The sequence below is a fragment of the Geotrypetes seraphini genome, chromosome 8 (genome assembly GCF_902459505.1).
Source record: "Geotrypetes seraphini chromosome 8, aGeoSer1.1, whole genome shotgun sequence".
NCBI classification, from domain to species: Eukaryota; Metazoa; Chordata; class Amphibia; order Gymnophiona; family Dermophiidae; genus Geotrypetes; species Geotrypetes seraphini.
Window position 1 is genome coordinate 71,236,722 of NC_047091.1, and position 23,312 is coordinate 71,260,033.

At 46.3% G+C, this 23,312-nt stretch overlaps 1 protein-coding gene across 1 annotated transcript in view; it reads left to right on the forward strand.

Moving 5' to 3' along the window:
• The window catches only part of SCYL1 (SCY1 like pseudokinase 1), a 111,958-nt gene that overhangs the window by 41,280 nt on the left and 47,366 nt on the right, over window positions 1-23,312 (forward strand). The window lies entirely within an intron of this gene.

The following is a 23,312-nucleotide window of genomic DNA, read 5'->3' on the forward strand; positions in this document are numbered from 1 at the left end:
AAGATAGCCTTCTCAGAGATCCTGCCAGTACCGAGAGCGGACACAAAGAGACAGAGCGAACTACAATCAATTAACCTTTGGCTGAGGAGATGGTGCGAGGAGGAGGGCTTCCACTTTATTAGGAACTGGAATACCTTCTTGGGGAAGAACAAGCTATACAGAAGAGATGGACTGCACCTTAGCACAGCTGGGACGAGGATGCTGGCACGCAACGTCCAGAACGTCATAGACTTGGCTTTAAACTGAGAAGAAGGGGAAAGCCGATAGTCGACCTGACCTCGACACATCGGACATCAGTACTTGACAAAGGTACTGAACTGGGACAGTGCAAAAGAGGACTCGGGTCTGAGGGTGTATGGGTTGAAAAAGGACATAAAGATGCATTGCAGGGATCGAGGGCACAAATGGACCAGGTAAGCGGCACCAACACAGAACAACAGGAAACAGAGGGGCAAAGTCATTGTGAAAAAGAGCCCAGGACTGAGTGGGAATTAGGAGAGCAGGAGGTGCAGGGGAAACAGACAGAGGAAGTCACAAACACACAACAGGAGGAGGACGAAGCTCAGGGGCTGGCAAACCATGAGGGAAACTGCAGGAATACCAAAGCACAAGGGAAACAAAGAGAGAGGACAAAAAACTGGGTCTTAAACTGCCTATACACAAATGCTAGGAGCCTGAGGGCCAAAATGGGAGAACTGGAAATCACAGCCAGCAATAAGGACCTAGACATAATTGGAGTCACAGAAACGTGGTGGACTGAGGACAATCAATGGGATGTGGCCATACCAGGGTACAAACTATACAGGAGAGACAGGACACATAAAAAGGGTGGAGGAATAGCGCTGTACATAAAAGACTCCATACCATCAGCCAGAACGGAAACAACAGTACGGGCGGATGGCCTGGAATCACTATGGGTTAAGCTACAGGGAGGAGCAGGAGCAGACATTAAACTGGGTCTGTACTACCGCCCACCTGGACAACCGGAAGAAATCGACCAGGAGATGGAGGCTGAACTGAAGCAGGTATGCAGAAGCGGAAATGTGGTGGTGATGGGGGACTTCAACCATCCTGGGATAGACTGGAGTATTGGGCACTCAAACTGCGCAAGAGAGACAAAATTCATAGAAGTCACGAGGGACTGTTTCATGGAACAGCTGGTCACGGAACCAACAAGGGGCGATGCCACTCTTGACCTAATCTTCAACGGACTAGGGGGGACAGCAAAGGAGGTGGCGGTATTACCCCCACTAGGTAACAGCGATCACAACATGATCCAGTGCAGGCTTGAAATTGGATCATCAAAGGGGAAAAGAACCACAACGACGGCACTCAACTTCAAAAAAGGAAATTATGATGCCATGAGAAAAATGGTGGGAAAGAAGCTCAAAAGCAACATAGGGAAGACGGAATCCGTAGAAAAGGCCTGGACCTTATTCAAGGAGACTGTGCACGAAGCACAAAGCATATGCATCCCCAAGTTCAGAAAAGGGTGCAAAAAAAATAGAACAAAAAACCCAGTGTGGATAACAAGTGCAGTAAAGAAGGCGATAAGCGACAAGAAAGCATCGTTCAGAAAATGGAAAAAAGACCAAACAGAGGAGAACCAAAAAGGGCACAAAGAACACCAGAAAGAGTGTCACCGAGTGGTTAGAAAAGCAAAAAGAGAATACGAAGAGAGACTGGCAAAGGAAGCAACAAACTTCAAGTCGTTCTTCAGATACGTCAAGGGGAAGCAACCGGCGAGAGAAGAAGTGGGACCATTGGACGATGGAGACAGAAAGGGAGTTGTAAAAGAAGAGAAAGAGATAGCTGACAGGTTAAATGAGTTCTTCACGTCAGTCTTCACGATGGAGAATATAACCAACATTCCGGAACCCGAGGAGATCGTAATAGGAGACCAAGACGATAAGCTGGTCGATTTAGAGGTAAGCCAAGAGGATGTACTCAAGCAGATCGACAGACTAAAGAGCGACAAATCGCCGGGTCCGGATGGCATTCACCCAAGGGTACTCAAGGAACTAAAAGACGTAATAGCGGAACCACTTCGACAGATATGCAACCTATCCTTAAAAACCGGAGAGATCCCGGAGGATTGGAAAATAGCAAATGTCACGCCCATCTTTAAGAAGGGTGCAAGGGGGGACCCGGGAAACTACAGGCCGGTGAGCCTGACCTCAGTCCCGGGAAAGATGATGGAGGCACTGATTAAAGACAGCATCTATGAGCACATCGAAAAAAATGGGCAGCTAAAACCGAGTCAACATGGCTTCTGTAAGGGTAGGTCATGCCTCACAAACTTATTGTACTTCTTTGAGGGAGTGAACAGCCAGGTGGATAAAGGGGAATCTATAGACATTATTTACCTTGACTTCCAAAAAGCCTTCGACAAGGTGCCACACGAGAGACTGCTTAAAAAGATATGGAACCACGGGGTACAAGGGGAGGTCCACCGATGGATCAAAAACTGGCTGGCAAACAGGAAGCAGAGGGTTGGCGTAAAGGGTCACTACTCAGACTGGAAAGGGGTCACGAGCGGAGTTCCGCAGGGGTCGGTGCTGGGACCGCTCTTGTTCAATATCTACATAAATGACCTAGAGGCGGGAACTAAGTGTGAAGTCATTAAATTTGCAGATGACACCAAACTATACAGCAGGGCTCAAACCAAGGAAGACTGTGAAGATCTCCAAAAGGATCTAACGCAGCTGGAAAAGTGGGCCGAAAAGTGGCAGATGAGCTTCAACGTGGGGAAATGCAAGGTCATGCACGTGGGGAAAAAGAACCCGATGTTCACATACAAAATGGGGGGAACACCACTAGGGGTTAGTAACCTGGAGAGAGACCTGGGAGTGATGGTAGACGCAACACTGAAGGCATCGGCGCAATGCGCCACAGCCTCTAGGAAAGCAAACAGAATGCTGGGTATCATTAAGAAGGGTATTACGACCAGGACGAAGGAAGTCATCATGCCGCTGTATCGTGCAATGGTACGGCCGCATCTGGAGTACTGTGTCCAGTACTGGTCGCCGTACCTCAAGAAAGACATGGCGTTACTTGAGGGAGTACAAAGAAGAGCAACCAAACTGATAAAGGGAATGGAAAATCTCCCATATTCTGACAGATTGAAGCAGTTGGGACTTTTCACCCTGGAAAAGCGAAGACTTAGAGGAGACATGATAGAAACCTTCAAGATCCTGAAGGGCATAGAAAAAGTAGACAGGGACAGATTTTTTAAATTAAGGGGCACCACAAGTACAAGGGGGCACTTGGAGAAATTGAAAGGGGATAGGTTTAGAACAAATGCTAGGAAGTTCTTTTTCACTCAGAGGGTAGTGGACACATGGAACGCGCTTCCAGAGGCTGTTGTAGACAAGAAAACATTAAATGGTTTCAAAGAAGGTTTGGATAGATTCCTAGAAGAAAAAGGGATTGGGGGGTATAGATAGGTATAGACCATTGCTCAGACAATGGGCCTGATGGGCCGCCGCGGGAGCGGACCGCTGAGCAGGATGGACCTATGGTCTGCCTCAGCGGAGGCAACTTCTTATGTTCTTATGTTCTTATGTTCTTATGTATCATTAATTCATGGTATATTTATAGTTTTTGTTAAATTAATGGTGTATTGGAGAGGTCATTATATATAGGGGGCAAAAGAAGTGGTTAATATTTTCTGATAATTACTGAAATTCTTTATATAGGCTATTTAAAGTATTGTGGATATAAATATTTATTTCATTTGTTTATGGGGTAAAGGTATTATTGGGTATTTGTGATGGGTGAAAGGGTGATTTAGTAATTGCAGGGTGAAAGGGAGCTGAGTTTGTGGGCCTATTGGATGTGTGTCCAAGATCAAATGATTTATCTATTGGGGTGTGGAGGGATATGGGGGGTATGGGTTTATGGATGTGCATGGAGGGTTATTTTATGAAATTTTTTTTATATGGGTGGGTTGGAAGGTGAGTGGGAAGGTATAAGGATGTTTGTGGCAATTATTCTGGTATAATTTGCTTATGTATTTTTATACTTTAATCAATTCAAATGGCTATAAAATTTTACTCGTTAAATGTAAATGGGCTTAATCACCCCATAAAGAGGAAAAAAGTATTGAATTTCTTGAAAATGCAAGAGGCTGATGTCTATTTCTTGTAGGAAACGCACCTCTCTCCAGTTGAAGCCAGTAAACTGGAGGGTGAATGGGTAAAACATTCTTTCTATGCGCCTGCTGTGGGAAAGAAAGCTGGTGTGGCTATCCTGGTCAATAGGAAATGCTCTACGGTTTTAAGTAATGCTAGTGCTGATCCTATGGGAAGATGGATTCATAGTGACATGACCTTAGGAAATGATACCATGAGACTTTTTAATATTTACGCCCCTAATACAAATCAGACTGATTCCTTTAAAAAACTCCAACATTTAATTCTGTTATTTGCTACATCTAATATGTTCAAATGCTTTTTTTTATTATTTCAAGTATAACAGGCAAGAACAAGAAAGAGCATCAATCAAAAGTAACAGTACAAACATGTCCCCCCTCCCCCCCCCCCCCCCCCCCCCCCCCATCCCGGGAGTCCAAAGCCATGCCAAAAGTTGAGAGATAACCTTAAATGTTCAAAAGTCTGCTACGAGCTCGGGGTGTGAGGTCCTGCCAAAAGCATTCCCAAGTCTGACAAAATCTACGACCCGGGCCATGGTCCAAGTCACCCACCAGTCTCCGCTCCAGCGTGGCATGAATTATCATCAGAGATCTCCATTGTGCATAGGTCGGAGGATCAGACGAAAGCCAGTTAATAAGGATAGTTTTCTTCCCCAGTAAAAGCACTCTGGTGATAAAAGCTGACATTCCCCTGGGTTTAGGCGTGGCTATGTTATAAAAACCAAATAGCGCTCTCGGTTGTGGGAGCCAACGCCTTCCCCAAAGCGACGTAACATAGCGTCCCAGGTGACTCCAGAACTGTTGAATTTTGGGGCATGTCCAAAACATATGGCTCAAAGAAGCGTGAGCCTGGCTGCACTTCGGGCAGGAATGAGAAGCCGTAATTCCCATCCGGGCAGCACGTTCCGGTGGAATATAAAGTCTCAGAACAATCTTCAATTGCATTTCCCAGTGGGTTATGTTAGGAGACACCCTTTGAATGTTCTTCAAAACCCGCTGTAGCTGCTGGGCTGTTAATTTACACTGCAGGACCTCGGCCCACGCCGTCGCCAAAATGTCCAGATTAGTGCCCGATTGACAGTCCCGGATCCCCACCACGTGAAACCGCAGTGGGATCCGCTGTTGGGCTGAGAGACTAAAGAGTTCGGAAAGTGCTTCTCTGCTGTCTTCTGTGAGAACAGACCCAGGTAAAGACTGGATATAATGTCGAATCTGGTAATAAGCAAACAGATCAGTAGGCGGTAAGCCAAAGGTGTGTTGTAGTTCCGCAAATGTGGCCAAGTTCCCCTCCTCCGAGAACAGATGAAAGAGATATTGAAGTCCTTTTTCCCTCCACCTAGGAAAGGCGGCAGTCTGCATTCCCGGCCGAAAAGCTCCATTGCCCTGTATAGGTAAATATAATGACACCCCAGCAGGCAGTTTAGCAGTTTTACAGACCCACTTCCAGGTTCGCCGAGCTGGCCCAAAGATCGGATAGTGCGACACCAAAGGATGGATCCCTGGATCCGCCACATGCAAAAAATAGCTCACATGAAACGGAGCCAATAGAGATAACTCCAGAGGTGTAGCAGAAAAATCAGAGGTCCCTCTAAACCAGTCATTAATATGACGCATCTGACATGCCATAGCATACCAACGTATGTTTAATAAACCATAACCCCCCCTATCCCTAGGCAGACACATCCGCAGAAATGTCATACGGGGTCGCTTACCGCCCCAGAGGAAATGTTGTAAGTTTTTCGTTAATCGTGTGTTATGGGCGTAAGATAGGAGCAGAGGCAGGACCTGAAAGCGGTACAACCATTTGGGAAAAAGCACCATATTAAAGAGAGCTACCCGGCCTGCCACCGATAAGGGGAATGTGGACCAATTCTGCAGATGTAGTGTGGTGTCACGAAGCAGTGGGGTGATATTGCTGTCGTATAGGGTCGTAAGGTCTCTAGGAATCCACACCCCCAGATAACGGATCGAGCTCATGGCCCATGTAAATGGAAAGTGGCTGCTCCATGTCTGCTGCAGTGTCAGTGGGCTGGCCAAAGCCAAAGATTTCTGGTAATTCAGCGTAAAACCCGAATAAAATTTAAATTCATCAAGCGCTTGCAATAAATGCGTGACAGAATGATGGGGATCCGTGAGCAAAAAAAGGAGATCGTCTGCGAAGGCCAACACTTTGAGCAAATGGTTCCCAATGTTCACACCCACAATGTCAGGGTCCAAAGTCACTGTACGAAGAAATGGTTCCAAGTACAACAAAAATAGTAGAGGCGACAGGGGGCATCCCTGTCGAGTGCCCCGCTCTATAGAAATTGGGTCAGTAATAATGTCATTAACTAGTAATCTAGCTGTCGGTGTCGAATATAATGTGCGTAGCGCCGCGGCAAACCATCCAGATATACCCATATAATTCAACACCTCAAAGAGATACTTCCAATTGACCTGGTCAAATGCCTGTGCCGCGTCTAAGCTAAGCAAGAGCATCGGAATGTTATTAGCTTGGGTGTGGGCTAAGGACAACAGTGCTTTACGTACATTGTGTACCGCTTGACGACCCTTTACAAATCCCACCTGTGTTGATGCTATAATGTTGGGGAGAAGGGTCGCTAGTCTATCAGCTAATATTTTAGATAGGATTTTAATATCCACATTTAGCAGAGAAATTGGGCGATAGGACTCGGGAGCAGTACTGTCTTTGCCGGGTTTCAAAATCAACGTAATTAGTGCCTCATTAGAGCCTACAGGAAATTGTTCATCATGGATTACCTGCGAATAATAGTCCCGTAAATAGGGACTCAGCTGCCCTGATAATAATTTGTAGAATTCTGCCGTGAAACCATCCGGCCCTGGGGCCGAAAAGTTTCGTTGGTTCTGGATAGCTTTATGCAATTCTTTAGGGGTGATGGGTGCATTAAGAAACTCGACATCCAAATCAGAAAGCGGCTGTAATCCAGAATCCACTAAATAATCCCTAATAAGGGGTTCTGCCCCCGAGTCCTGACAACCGTATATCCCCCGAAAGTGGGACATGAAAAGCTGTGCAATTTGGCCTGTAGAATGTTTGAGGCAACCCAGGCTGTCCCGCAACCCCAACACATAGCGATGACCCTTAGCTTGGGAGGTCAATCGGGCTAATAACTTCCCTGCGCGATTACCATAGCGATGATAGCGATATTTTTGGTACAAAAGCATTTTCACCGTGCGCTCATGTATGTAGGAATTAAGGGTCGTTTCCACCGAGATCAAGTGTTCTCTAGAGGTTCGGGTCGGGTTGTGGGTGTAACGACGTTTAGCTAGGGCAAGTTCCTTTTCTAACCGAAGTATTCCCCGGGAAAGCCGGCGGTTGCGCTCTATTATGTAGGCTATGCAATCTCCTCTGAGCACTGCCTTGACAGTGCTCCAAAACAACTGTGGATCATTGCTATGTTGACCATTAAAGTCTAGGAAGTCCTCCCACTTAGATGTTAAGAATGTTTTGAAATGTTCATCAGAGAACAAATAACTAGGGAAGCGCCAGCGTGCAGGTCCCCGTAATCCAAAGCCCACATTCACATCAATCCAAATCATCGCGTGGTCAGAGATCACAGCCGGGCCTATGACCGCTGCATCCACATTTAGGAAGGCCCTACGCGTGGTAAGAATATAATCTATTCTAGATTGGGTGTTATGGGCCCTGGAGCGATGAGTGTAATCCCGTTCTGAGGTATGGAGAATTCTCCATGGGTCAACTAAATCCAGTGTGGTGCATAAATAAGGGATACCTCTGGTTTGAGCGGAATTGGTGCTGGGCCCCGGCTGAGAGCGATCACAGGTCGGGTCAAGAACCTGATTGTAATCTCCTGCTACATATATCGGTTCTGTAACTCTCCCAAGAAGCAGTGCGGTAATGCCCTCAAAAAAAGAATGGTCATAGGTATTGGGTGCGTATATATTCATGAGATAAAAGGAATATGTGCCTACAGTCAGTTGCAACAATATATATCTGCCCTTCGGGTCAGAGGCTATCACTTTTGCTGTATATGGTATGGTCTTACTAATTAATACCGCTACCCCTGCACGCTTATGCGTGGAGGAAGCCGCATACACCACGTCCACCCAAGACCTCCTCAACTTCTGATGTTCTAGCTCCGTCAATCGGGTTTCCTGGATACAGGCTATGTCCACCTTATGACGTTTGAGCTGTGTTAAAATTTTCGTTCTTTTAATTGGGGAGGTAATACCCGAAACATTCCAAGATACCAGTCTCAGGCTGCTAGCCATCGGGCATCAGGAAGGCAAGTGTAAATAGAAAAGATAGAATGTGTAAAGGAGATCCACCCCGGGCTCCCAGCCACACCCAGGGTAGCCATGAGGCGCTCAGGACCTGCCCGAGCGTCAGTGGTACCATAGAGAATGCAATTAACTGTATTCTCACTGCCGTTGCAAAACCCATCCTCTCCCATAGCTCAACAAGTGTCAACAACAGCCAAAGTGGCACAGGACTCCCCCCCCTTGAACCCCCACCCTCCCTCCCCTCCCTTCCCCATCTACCCCCTGTTCGCATGGTTGTGGTCACAGCCCCAGGGCCGTCCAAAGGCGGTCCCAAAGGTGTGAGGGATCACGACACTATGCCACTCCGGGTCCCGAGTCCCCCAGACAATTAGAAAACAGTTTACACTTTGTTAGCCGAAAGAATAAAACACATTGAGAAAATCCCCAACCACAGTATATATACCAGTCCCGGAACCAGGTCAAAAGAACAGTAGAATGCAAACAAACTGGAATCGTAGTGCAACATTACAGCCAAAACCATGGAATGCAGCCGTTCCCCCGAATCAGAAGAACCCAAAGTCCATCAGCTGCAAATCCAAAGTCACCGAAGAGGTAACAAGCCGAGGCTGGCTCGCATCACGTGCTCTGTCAGATTGGGTCCGACTGGGGTAGCACCTGGGTATTTACGTAGAGAGCTGCCTCCGCTGCTGCCTCGAAAATATGCCATTGTCCCTGGTAGTGAATTTTCAAAGTGGCTGGGTACAAAAAGAGAAAACGTACTTTTTTTTCAGCCAAAGAGGAACAGATGGGATAGAACTGCTTCCTGCGCTCAGTCAGTGCTGCTGAATAATCTTGAAAGATGCGCACCTCTGAGTCCTCAAATGCTAACGTCTCTCGGAGTTGTTTATATTTGCGCAATATTTCCACTTTGTGATTGTAATTTAAAATTTTGGCTATCACCATGCGAGGCCTCATCTCTCGCGCCTGCTCCCTTCCCAGCCGGTGTGCCCTCTCCAGGCGGATGGGTCCCAAGCCCTCTTTCAATGTAAAGGTGCTAGTCAGCCATGCCTCCAGCACCTGTAGTAGTTTAGATCCGGGCACAGTTTCTGGAATTCCTAAGAAGCGTAGATTCGATCTCCTGGATCTGTTTTCCAGATCTTCCAGTCTGTCTGCCTGCTTTTGGGTTAGGGCTTGCAGTTCCTGCAACGTGGTGTCATGGGCCTGCTGCGTGTCATCCAGGCTGGATACTCGGGTCTCTAGAGCTGTAGTCCGGCTAGTAGTTTCCAGCAACAGATGTTCAAGCTTGGAAAGTTGGTCTGAAAGTTTGGTGATACTAGGCTGCATTGCCACTGTCACTGCCTGTGTGATGGCTGTCAGCGCCTCCGGCGCTATTTGCTGGAGCGGTGCAGCGGAGGTTACCGGCGCCATTTTGTCCACGCCGGGCTGCTGGCGTTCCCGATCCTTTTTCTGGGTCCGGGTTGACATCTGCGGCGCGGGCGAGGACAGAAATCTGTCCATGTAGTGTGCGCCCGATGCGCTGCAAAGCGCTGTCCTCCGACGCGCCTCCGATGGTCGGCAACAGTGCGGTTCGGGGCTCGGGGCCCGGGAGCTCAGGCAGTCAGCGTCTGCCGCGGCTCAAGGCATCACGTGATCTCTTGCTACATCTAATATAATTGTGGCTGGAGACTTCAGTGCGGTCAAGGATTCATTGCTGGATAAACAACCTAGTAGACAACTAAAATCACTAGGCTTGGACAATCTATGCAATCATGCGGTTTAAAAGATATATGGAGGCCTTTTCATTTTAATGTCGTGAATTTTCTTTTTGTTCCCAGATTCATCAATCATAATTTAACAAGGCAGGTTACACAGTCTAACATAGATCCAATCCTTTTGACGGATCATGCAGGTATTTGGATTGAGTGCAGAGTTGGTAAAAAGGACTTTACTAGATCTGTTTGGAGATTCAATAATACTTTGCTTGAGGAAACGGAAAGTTCAAGAATTTCAAGTTCAAACTCCTGTTTTGATTCTATAAATTCTCTATTTTCCATAGAAGTAAAGCTTTATTCATTGTCTGTTGTTTAAATACACTTTTTATCTCATTAGTAGTTTTCTCAATTTCTCCTATCTTCTCAGTATGTTTCTGAGCTTCCATTTCAACTTGTACAGTTTTCGTTAATGAAATGAAGTTGAAATGGAGATTTTCAATCGCTGCTCACAGGGAATCTAGTGTTATCACCAAGGGCTTAGTAAGTGGCTTGAGATCGGGTAAATGAGACTACTCTTGTTCAAGCCTTGGATTACCTCCTAGGCTTGTTCCTCCTCCGAGCTCACCATCACTTCTCCTTGGTTCATCTCCCCGGTAAGCTGCGACGCCTCTACGAGCATCGAGGTCATCCTGGGTTTGCTGCTAACAGCGTTCCCTTCCATCTTGCGAGAGTCTTCCATCCGAAGGTATGCCTGTGCTGCCTCTCCGGGAGCTGGGGGAGGTTCAGTTCCCAACAGGCTCAGCAAGAAATTGCCATCCAAGCTGTGTCTTCCCTGCGGCACAGCAGTGGATACACCCAACATCGTTGAAGGTAGTATAAAAGTTGTTATGGAATTTTGACGCGGTGTTGATGTAGCAGAAAGGAGTGGAAGGTTACTCCTCTGTCTCTCTCTTCTTTTAGGCATCAGGAAAGTAGATAGTAATGATTTGTAAAGGAAATTATATCTCAAGAGCTGGAGCCTGCACTCACACATCTTGCTCTAACAGAAATATGTCTTGTATTCTAACAGAAATATGGCCTCCTCTTGGGCCGAAGCTAGAGCAGTATCTCCTGAGGAGACTTGTAGGGCAGCTACTTGGTCCACTCTGCCCACATTTGCCAAATTTTAGAGTGGATGTGATAGCAAGCCAAATTTTAGAGTGGAAGTGGTAGCAAGCCAGGGCTCTACTTTGGTTCCTCAGTCTTGAGGGTCAGCACAGTCAGCCCGCCTTAGATTTTTTTGGGACTTCTTTTGTATGTCCCACATATCTAGAATGACTCGCCTATTGCACTGGAAAAAGAGATTATGTCCTTACCTTGATAATATCTTTTCCAGTAGATAGGTGAGACGTTCTAGACTCCCGCCCTGTCCTTCCTGCGCCTGCCTACTGTCTAATTTTGTTTATATAGTTTATAGTTTATTCAATTTTTGATTAAACGCCTTTTCGTTACTACAAAGCGTTGTACAGAATAAAAAATATTTACATTTAACAATAATGACGAAAAGTATTTACATTTATCTAAAATGACAATTAAACATACTTTCTTATAGTAAAAATACAAGGCAACAGACCGTACAAACTGGGTAAATGTTGACCCTTAGGCCATTAAACATAAGGAAAAGGGGGAAGAAATACACTTGAAATAGAAAAGTGAGAAACATATAAGGGAAGAACACTTAGGAACTGGGGAGCAGTAAAATTAATAGTTAAAAAAAAAAGAAGTTCAATTAAAAGCATCATTAAAAAGAAAGCACTTTAAGTTGCTTTTAAAATTTTTTAAGTTTTTTTTCCATTTTTATATACAAAGGGAGAGCGTTCCAAATTGTAGGGGCTGTAACAGAAAACGTAGAGGTGCGACGCGTGCCAATGATTTTTAAAGAGGGAACGTTAAGGTTGTATTGAGAAATGGATCTTAAGGTTCTTGGGGGGTCGTAAGGAATCAGAAGTCTATCTATGAAAGCTGGTGTGTTGGTCTGTGTTGTTTTAAATGCCAGAAGTGCGATTTTATAAGTTACCCTATGAGAGACTGGCAACCAGTGGGCCTTTTGAAGCAGAGGGGTAACATGATCGTATTTTTTTGCTCCCGAGATTATTTTAATGGCCGTATTTTGAATAAGTTGCAAGCGTTTTAAATCTTTATGAAAGATACCATTTAGTAAAGAGTTACAATAATCCATTTTTGAAATTACTAGTGAATGAATCAGAATGTTAAGGGAATTAGTATCTAAGAGAGGGACCAGTGATCTAATCATTCTTAGTTTATAATAGCAACTTTTTACTATTGCACTTATTTGAGGACGGAATGTTAGCTTATTGTCGATTAAAACACCTAAAATTTTTGTAGTTGAAATTAATGGAAGTGGAGTATTTTCGATTATGATTGGAGATATTAATTGATCTCCCTCTTTTCCGGAGAAAAGAAGAGTATTTGTTTTTTGAATGTTTAAAGAAAGCTTGTTTGTACTTAACCATTCGTGGACATTACTTAATTTTTGGTTAATTGACTGAATCTCGGTTTGATTGTTCGGGTTAAGGGGGTGCAGTAATTGTAGGTCATCAGCATAAGCATACACCGTAAATCCTATTGATTGGCAGAGGGTCAAAAGCGGGGCTAAATAAATATTAAATAATAGGGGAGATAAAATAGAGCCTTGTGGTATGCCAAATTTTGAATGATAGGATTTAGATTCTAAATTCTTGTAAATTACTGATGAAGTTCTATCAGAAAAATAAGAACGAAACCACTCTAGAGCTTGATCTGCTACTCTGATGGAAGAGAGACGTTGCAATAAGAGATGATGATCAATGGTGTCGAATGCTGCGGCAAGATCTAAAGAAATTAATAAAACGGATTTGTGATGATCCAAATAGTAATTTATAGATGTTGTAAGACCGAGAAGCGAGTATTCTGTGGAATGATTTGTACGGAACCCTGTTTGGTTGGGGTGAAGTATGTACGTTTTTTCGACAAAATCTGTCAATTGTTGAAACACAATTTTTTCAGTTAATTTTGATAAAAATGGTAAATTTGCAATTGGGCGATAGTTAGAGCAATTGTCAACATTATTTTTTGAGTCCTTTATGATTGGAGATATAATGGAATGTTTCCAATCTGATGGAATATTGGCTGAAGACAAGCAATTGTGAATAATTGAAAGAATATATGGCCCAAAGACTGTAAAATGTTGTTTGAAAAAAAAAGGAGGAATAGGTTCTATTTTTGAGCCTTTAATATTAATACTGTGTAATATATTTTCAATAGTTTTTAACGATGGAAGGAGAAAGTTAGATAGAGTAGTGTGAAATTTCTGAGTCTTAGTTATTGAATTGTCAGTTTCCGCCAGATTAGATAAGTTAGTACCATTAGTATGATGAGGTAAGTTGGTAACATTAGTTGTTTTGGCATTGATTTTTGATCTAATTGAATTAATTTTTTCTTGAAAATAATTTGCTATGAAATAATATGCTTATCCAAGTTTGTTTCTTGGATGCCACTAATCCTTTTGGGCTTTGAAGAATTATGTAAGTAGGTTCACAGTGCAGGGATACTTCCTGAGCTCCTTTGATGTTGTGGTTGACTATTAGCCGTTTGTTCTTCTAATGTTACTATTTGAGCAGAACAGTTGATTCTTGGGAATGTTCCCATTGATGACCCTACTTCACGTTCTGTGTTGGAGTTTTTGGTGCTTGGATGGTGCTAGAGCTCCCAGTGAAGTACAGGAGAGTTACAGAAGAAATCCAGAGTGGATTCCTTCTGCATATGGCATGTGGCCATTGGGAGATAACCCCCATGTCTAGAATGTCTCACCTATCTACTGGAAAATATATTGTCAAGGTAAGGACATAATCTCTTTGCTAAGTGTTTCCCTTCCTTCCAGAGTGGTATTGCTTATAATGTTAATGCTCTTTTCCCCTGTTCATGGGGTGCTAGTGTTTTATTATAATGGTACAGTGTTACCCCTTCCATTGTCCCAATTTTGGTCCCATCTCATTTGTAGGTAAGCTCTCATCTGGCCAGAACTCTTGCTTCAGTGTAATAGCCTCTCTGTTGTGGAACTCCTTGCCATTGGACCTATGTAAGGAAATCTCCTTGAAGAAATTTTAAACATTACTTATGACCCACTACTTTAATCAGCTTTTCCATTCATTAGATACCAAATTAAAAATAGATACTTGATGGCTATTCCCATGGCTATCCCAATATATTTTCCTTACATATGTCCTTGAGTCTCTTTACACAACCTATCCTTCTTTTTTGTCTCAGGTTGTATGAACCTATTCCCTAACTATTCCCTTTCCCTTCCCATGTTCAACTGTAGAGATTATCTTGTTTCCCTTTCTCATTTTCTGTTCCCTCTGATATTTTAAATTATAAACCACCTAGACGTTTTACTATATGTGGTATAGCAAATAAAAGTGAAATATGAAAAAGTGTGAAATATAACATTCTTTAGCATCTTTCCAGATTGGTACAGCCAGTGGCGTACCAAGGGGGGTGCGGTCCGCCCCGAGTGCAGCCTTAGGGGAAGTGCACAGCAGGACAGATCCAGAAAATTCCTGGGCTGCGACGGCACTCAGCGGCATCGGCGCCCCCCTCCCCTCCGCAACGGCACTCAGTGGCATCAGCGCCCCCCCTGCCCCACGACAGCACTCAAGTTCGGCCTCCTTCTCCCGGCATCAGCAGAACTTCAGATCGGCAACAGGTGCTCAGTCAAAAGCTTCCCCTGACTCAGCTTCCTGTTTCCGCCCATGCAGTTCAGTCAGGGGAAGCTTATGACTAAGCACCTGTTGCCGATCTGAAGTTCTGCTGATGCTGGGAGAAGGAGGCCGAACTTGTGTGCTGTCGCGGGGCAGGGGGGGCGCCGATGCTACTGAGTGCCGTTGCGGAGGGGGGGTGGACGCCGATGCCGCTGAGTGCCGTCGCGGAGAGGGGGGGCGCCGATGCCGCTCAGTACCGTCGCGGGGGGGGGGGCCTTGCCGATCTTGTTGCCAAAATCGGAAAGGTGAGGGAGAAAGATGGGCCTGTGGTGGATGGAGAGATTGAGAGAAGGGGACAGATGATGGAAGTGGGGGAAAGAGAGAGAAGGGGCAGATGATGGAAGTGGAGAGAAGGGGGAGAGAGAAGAGGGCAGATGATGGAAGTGGGGGGAGAGAAGAGGGCAGATGATGGAAGTGGGGGGAAAGAGAGAGAAGGGGCAGATAATGGAAGTGGAGAGAAGGGGGAGAGAGAAGAGGGCAGATGATGGAAGTGGGGGAAAGAGAGAGAAGGGGCAGATGATGGAAGTGGGAAGAAGGGGCAGATGATGGAAGTGGGGAAAGAGAAGAGGGCAGAGGATGGAAGGAGGGGATAAAAGGAGGGCACATGATGGGGGAAAAGGATTGAGTTAGGGAAATACTGGAGGGGGTGAGGGAAAGAGGTGGCGAGCTGTAGGTAGATAGTAAAAATGGAAATTGATGAGAGGGTAGTAAGAACGTAATCTAGATGGATGCAGAAAATAAATTATAAAGGAAAATGAGGGAAGAAAGGGATTGCAGGAGAGAGGTGTGGGAGAGGGTAGGAGAGGAGAGAGATGCCAGACCAATGGGGGTGAAAGGAGAGATGGAAGGGGGAGGCATACAGTTTCTGGAAGGATCATAGAATGAGAGAAGATGCCATATAGGGGCAGACAGTGGATGGAAGGAAGAGAGTAACAAGAAGATGAGGAAAGCAGAAACCAGAGAAGACAAAGGTAAAACAAAAATTTTCTATTTATTTATTGCTTTAGGAGACATGTGTCACTGTTTCTGTGGTGTTGCATTGTATGCAGAGTCCAGCTTCTTGCTGGTTCAATTTAACCTTTGTCTATGTATTTCTATTTTATCCCCCCTTTTACAAAACTGTGGAGAGTTTTTTTAGCGCCAGCCGTGGTGGTAGCAGCTTTGATGCTCAGAATTCTATCAGCATCAGAGCTGTTACCACCGTGGCTAAAATCCACACTACAGTTTTGTAAAAGGGGGAGGGGTTAGTTTGTGATGACATATTCCATACTAGGCGAAGGTGTTTTCTGTGTTCTGTGTATTCGAAAGACATGGTTTTCTGTTAGGATTGACGGTGTAGGATTGATCTGTACTAGTCTGGCTTGTTTAGTTTTACAATGGGTGTATTGATGTACTGCTCACTACAATATGTAAGATGCTGCCTTTTCCTAGATACTCATGTGTGACGTGTGGCTTGTTACTAAAAATCATGTTTTTTGTACAGATGGGGGGTGCCAAAAAATGATGGGCCCTGGGTGTCACATATGTTAGGTACGCCACTGGGTACAGCTTCACTGATGGGTAATAGCTCATCATGACCAGCAGGTGGAGACTGAGACAAAATCTTTTGGCTGTAGTAGAAATAACTATGCATCCCTAACATACCTCGGTCTGCTCTCAGTCTCCAGTAGGTGTGGTAACTATTGAAGTCTTCCCTCTTTAGTGTAGGGCTGTTGGAATTTGTGTAGTTGCCTTCTTGTCCCCATTTGTGTTGTACTGAGCTTGGGAGACCCTGTTTGGGGGTCTGTCCGTCCTCAGGGGTGTCACACTTGATGGGTCACAAGTTGAGTCCCTCCCCCTTCCTCCTCCCCCCCCCAAAAAAAAAAAAATTTTTGTAGAGGTGTCTCAGCCGTAAGCCTTGCCACCGATACTGGCAAGGCATTTGGCTTAGAGCAGCGGTCTCAAACTCGCGGTCCCCCAGGTCCTATTTTGCGGCCCTCGGTCTATACATGTTCTCACACACTGGGCAGGAAGAGAGGCTCCGACGTTAGCTGCCTTGAAACTTCCTGCTGCCATTGCGTATGTCGGGACTCCTGCCTTTGCGTATCTGCCAAGACTCATTACCTCCTTTCTCTAGCCTGATCCTGGGGTACGGAGACAAGACAAAGGCAGGAGTCCTGGCATATTCGATGGCAGCAGGAAGTTTCAAGTCAGCTGATGCTTGTGCCGGAGCCTCTCTTCCTGCCCAGTGTGTGAGATTGCATACAGACTGCGGACCACAAAATAGAAGTTTTGCTGGATAAGGGGTATTGCTGGATAAGAGGAGTAGGGAAGGAGAAAGGGTACTGCTGGACAGGGGGGAGGTAAAGGGAGTCCTTTTGTTTTTTCCCATATATGTTTTCTTTTCTGTATTTATTGTAGTTCTCCCCCCTATCCTTTTGTTCTTATTACATTTATTTTGTGTCTTGTTCATTGGAGTATATTTCATCTGTTTAATATTGTTGTTTTTAATTCTGTTTTTATCTCTGTTCTTATCCCTATTTTATTGCTGTAATACGCTTAGTATTTTGATAAGCGTTGTATTAAATTTACAATAAACTTGGAAACTTGGTGCTGCTGGACCTGGCAGAAAGGGAGGGAAAGAAAATGTGCTACATACTGGAAGGGAGGGTGAGATGGTGCATAGGGAGAAAGCATGTAGGGTTGGGGGGTGGGAAGGAGGGATGCCACCAAGGAAAGAGGCAAGGACAGAGAGAGAGAAAGCATGCAGGAGGCAAAAAGTGTTGGACTTATGGAGAGGGCAAGATGGATGAGAACAGAAAGGAGGGAAGGAGAAATGTTATACTGTGGAAGGGGAAGAGGGCAGAGAGTGAAAAGTTGGACTCATGGAGGGAAAGGGAGAGAGATATTTGGTTGAGGGAAGGAGGATCAGAGGAGAAGCATGCAGGAAGAAGAGAGAAAAAAATGTTGGACTGGTGGAAAAGAGGGAGAAATGTTGGACTGGGATGGGGGCCAGAAAGGAGGAAGGGAAGGGAGATGGACTGCAGGGGGTAGAAAGGAGGAAGGGAAAGAGAAATGTTACACTGGGTGGGGGGAAGGAGAGAGATGTCAGACTATGGAAATAGGGATGGAAGGAGAGAGAGATAGGAAGGGATGGGAAGACATGGAAAAGTAGATTTTGAGAAGAAAGCAGAAAAATGGAAAAATTGAATGTTAAGTTAATGCCAAAGATGGATGCAAGGCAGAAAGTGAAGACAGAGAGAAAAACAGTCAGTGGACAAGAAGGCCCTGGAAACAGTTAAAAGCACAGAAAAGTAAAGTCACCAGAGAACAAAGTTAGGGAAAATGATTTTATTTTCAATATAGTGATTGAAATGTGTCAGTTCTGAGAAAGGAAAGATATTAAACTTTAACTGTGAGGGCCGCAGAAAAAATAGTTGATCTCTTATTAAAGAAATGACAATTTTACATGAGGAAAGATTTATAAACTATAAAGAGTTTTACCTCATGCAAAATTGTCATTTCTTTAATAAGACATCAACTATTTTTTCTGAGGCCCTCCAAGTACTTACAAATCCAAAATGTGGCCCTGTAAAGGGTTTGAGTTTGAGACCACTGGCTTAAAGAGCCAGTGGAGTCTGTTCTGAAAAAGAAAAAAATCCTGGGGCAGTGCCAATCTGAAAAGAGCTCTCTATTTTGTGTACTTGTAATTTTATTTTTAACCGGCACCTTTTTCTCTAGCTAGGTCGCGTATTGCGCAATGAGCACTTTTAAAGGAAAAAAGTACCCATTGTGTTCCAGACGTGTGAGGTAGCTTCGGCTGGCCTGTGCTCACAGTGTAGAGGCCGCCAATAAGGGGAATCCTCATCGGCTTTGGATGGTGGCGAGCAGGGTTCCTCTTCACGAGTACCTTGTGCACCGGCAGCTGACAGTAGGGAAGCCCAGGCTTCCCCTGCTGCCCATGCAGGGATTTCCTCAGCTGCTGCCGGACAGGGAAATAAGGTTTCCCTTACCGCGAAACAGCTGGGGATTCCCTTACTGCTGTTGCCAGCTTGCCTTCTTTAGTGGCTGGAAAGGTTTAGGTTTCTTAGCTGCTATAGGCCTCAGGGGTGTCTTTTTCGGTGAGATCTGTTCCATTTTTGGCGGGAAGCACCTACATTTTGTCTGCAGCCCCAGTTTCTGTTGGGTCCTCTTCTTTGGCAGTGAGTCCCATTGGGCAACCATGGGATTTTTCCCCTGTTTTTGTTTTTGCCTTGTGCAAGGCTTATTTTCAAGCGACCGGGGGTCCTGCTTCTGCCCCGGGGGGGGGGGGAGGTTTTTCCTCCGCGTCCACTCCGGTTTGGCCTCCCTCAGCTCTTGTCTTGCCCCCGTCTCCTCCTCTCTCATCCAAGCGGCCGCGGATCTCTTGGGACAAGGATTTATTATATGAGGAGCAGTTTTCGTTGAATGAGGACCTGGACCCTTTGGGAGATCTTCAGGATCCTTTCAGGGAGATGGATGCCGTTAGTGGTGGCTTTGCGGGTCCATCCTCTGGCGAGGATGCGTCCATAGTGCACATTTTTCAGCGGGAAGAGCACCAGGAGCTGATTCTTCAGGTCTCATCTGTGTTGTGCTTTGAGGAAGATGCGAAGGAGCCCCCGCTGTTGTGGACCCTCTGCTTTGGGGGATCTGCACTGCATCCTGCTCTTTTCCTATGCATCAGGATATTTGGGATATTATCCTTGTGCAGGGGAAAGTGCCAGAGGCGCCTTTTTGTTTGCACACTCTATGGCTCACCTTTATCCCATCCCGGAGAGGGATAGGAATACCTTGATATCACCAGTGGTGGACGCGGCGGTCTAGTCCATCGTGAAATGGCATACGGTGCCTGTCGAGAGCGGCTCAGCTTTAAGGGACTCTGAGGAGCATAGATTAGAGGCTCTTCTTAAGAAGAATTTTGATGTCTCTGCCTTAGGGGCCAGGTGGCGATGTATGGTGTTCTAGTGGCTCGGGCCTGTTTTCGGTAGGCCAAGCGTGTCCTTGACCGTGTCTGATGACTGGTCTTGGTGGAACAGAAAGTAGCCAAAATTGAGCTGGCTGCCTCTTATCTCTCTGATGCCCTGTATGACTTGTTGCAGGCATTAGCCAAGTCCATGGCTCTCAGGGTGGCCGCGTGTCGTACCTTGTGGTTTCAGACTTGGTCAGTGGATGCGGCATCTAAGGCTGAGCTGACAAAATTTCCCTTTTGGGGTCTTTTTTTGTTTGGCGAGGATTTGGAGAAGTTGGTTCAGACCTTGATGGACTCTAATGTGCCCGTCTTTCTGAAGACCCCAACTGCCTGCGCAGGTGGCATTGCTTGGGGGTGTTTGTGTGATTTCCGCAGGTATTGCCATGGTCGAGGGGCTGCTTCCTTTCCTGCCTCTGGAGTTTCTCGAAGCCATTTCTTTCAGCGCATGCGGCCCTTTGGGGGGGGCCCGTCGGGGGGGGGGAGGGGTGAACATGATTCCTACACCACCCGGCCCGCCCAATGACTCCTTGTCGGTGTTTCCCTTGGTTCCGGTGGGTGCTCGGTTGCGAGACTTTTACCAGGGATGGGCCGAAATCACAATGAATCAGTGGATTATGGAGGTGATTCGAGACGGTTATGCTCTGGAGTTTTCTCACTCATTGCCAGATCACTTTCTCACTTCTCCTTGTCAGACGGCATGGAAGAAGAGGGCTTTTCGCCAGGTGCTTCAAAGATTGCTAGATCTCAAAGGGGTGGTGCGATCTTGGGACGGTACTACCAACTTTGTGTGCTTCCTTTTGGTCTTGCTACGGCTCTGCGGACGTTCACCAAGATTATGGTGGTCGTGGCGGCAGCCTTGCGCAAGGAGGGCATTCTGGTTCACCCCTATCTGGACGACTGGTTGGTCTGAGCAAAGTCATTTCAGGAGAGCGCCTGGGTTATGGCTTGGGTTGTGGATTTCCTACAGTCACTGGAATGGGTAGTCAACTTGTCCAAGAGCCAGTTGGCTTCGTCTCAGTGCCTGGAGTACCTTAGGGTTATTTTCAACACCAGCTTGGGGAAGGTCTTCCTGCTGGAGGCCCAAGTAGTCAAGTTACAGTCGTAGATATGCTTTCTGATGGCTTCCCTGTGTCCTCAGTCTCAGGGTTTTCTCCAGGTCCTGGGGTTGATGGCGGCTTCCCTGGACGTGGTTCGGTGGGCCTGGGCTCACATGCAGCTGCTTCAGCATGCTCTAGTTCAGCGTTGATCGCCCCAGGTGCACGATTTGGACTCTCCTGTTAGTTCGTCGTAGTCTCTGTTGGTGGTTACAGTCTTCCAATCTGGTGCAGGGAGTGAATCTGGATCAACCCCAGTGGATATTGTTTCTCACAGATGCCAGTTTCCTCGGTTGGGGAGCTCAGTGTCTTGGTCGCTCAGCTCAGGGCAGCTGGTCTCCAGAGGAGGCGTCTTGGCCGATCAATGTTCTGGAGACCACAGCCATCCAGCTGGCATTGCTAGCATTCCAGATATTGTTGACGGGCAAGTCTTTTCGGGTTCTCTCCGACAATGCCATGGCGGTGGGCTATGTCAGGAGGAACCAAGAGTCATCTGGTGGCGCAGGAGGCAGCTCTGCTCATTGTCTGGACAGAGGTGCATCTTCTGGACATCTCGGCTTCCCACATAGCAGGAGTGGAGAATGTTCAGGCGGGCCTCCTCAGTTGGCACGTGCTAGATCCTGGAGAATGGTGTCTTGGTCCCGCAGACTTTGAGTTGGTTGTGTAGACTTGGGGTCGGCTGGTCATAGACCTGATGGCCACGAGTGTCAACGCCATAGCGCCCAGGTTCTTCAGTCAGCGCAGGGATGTTCAGGCCAAGGGAAGGATGCTCTGGTACAGCCTTGGCCGATGGTGAGCCTCTTGTATGTGTTTCCTTGTATGTGGGCAGAGTTCATCTTCACATTACTCGGCACCCTGGCCGCGTGATCCTGGTGGCCCCGGACTGACCCTGGTGCCTGTGATAAGCGGCTCTCATAGAAGCTGTTCTTCCACTGCCCCTCTCATCTGACTGTCTGAATCAGGGTCCTATTCCAATGTTCGATCCAGGTCCCTTTTATCTTACGGCTTGTCTCTTGAGAGACAGTGCCTAGGTAAAATAGGTTATTCAAATAAAGTGATTTCCACTCTCTTGGGGTCCCGGAGACTTTCCACTTCTTGGACTTATGTGAGTGTGTGGCGTATATGTGAAGAATGGCGTGCAGTGTGTGGGGTAGTTTCCTTTTGCGCCTCTTTCCCTAACATCTTGGAGTTCTTGCAGGATGGCCTGGCCTGGTCTTCCCTCTGGGTTTAGCTGGTAGCTTTGTTGCAGGGTCGGCATTTAACATCTGTTCTGGACATGGTTTGGTTTTTGAAAGCAGCCAAATTGATTCGGCCTCCGGTGCGGCCTTTGGTTCCAGCTTGGGATCTCAATCTGGTCCTGTCCGCGCTTGTGCACCTGCCTTTTGAGCCCCTGGGTTCCTGCTCGGTGAAGAACCTTACCCTTAAAGCAGTCTTTTTGGTGACCATCTCTTCTGCGAGATGTGTTTCTGAGCTGCAGGCTTTCTCTTTTAGGCCTCTCTTCCTGAAGTTCTCTAGGGAGCTGGTTGTGCTGTGGCCTGTTCCTTCCTTTCTGCCGAAGGTTGTCTCACCTTTTCATGTCAATCAGTCCTTGGTCCTCCTTGTCTTAGGTAGTCGGGAGGGCTCTTCTGAGCAGAGGCAGTTGCGCAAGTTGGATGTTTGTTGGGTCCTTTGCTCTTATGTTCAGCAGACCCAGGGGTTCCGGAAGTTCGATCATATTTTTGTACTCTTAGCAGGTCCTCGTAAGGGGACAGTGCTTCCAAAGCTATCATTGTGCGCTGGATCAAGGAGACTATCGCTTCCGCATATCTTCTTCAAAAGAAGCCTGTTCTGGAATTTCTCAAGGCTCATTCAACTTTGGAGTCAGGCAGCTTTTTGGGCTGAGTTTTCTCTAGTGCCTCCGGTGGATATCTGTAAATCTGAGGTTTGTTCTTCTTTGCATTCTTTTGTGCGTCACGTTGGGACGTGGTGTTCGGTGAATGTGTTCTGGTGGCAGCCCTCTGGGAGTCCCACCCATGATGGGTACTGCTTTGGTACGTCCCATTAGTGAAGCTGTACTGGTCTTGAGAGATGCTAAAGAAGGAGAAATTAGGTTCTTACATGCTAATTTTCTTTCTTTTAGACTCTCCAGACCCAGTACAGCACCCCATCCTATCTGTGTATCTGTTGTTCTTACGGTTTTTCACATGAAGAGTGGGTTTTTTTCTGCGGGTTCTAGTATTTTTCTAGGGCTGAGGAGATCACAAGAACGGCTTTTGCTCAACTGGCGAGCTGTGGGGACCTTTACTGAAGGGGCTTTATCTATGCATCTTCCAACCGTATTGTTCTTGGTTCATTATTGCTCTT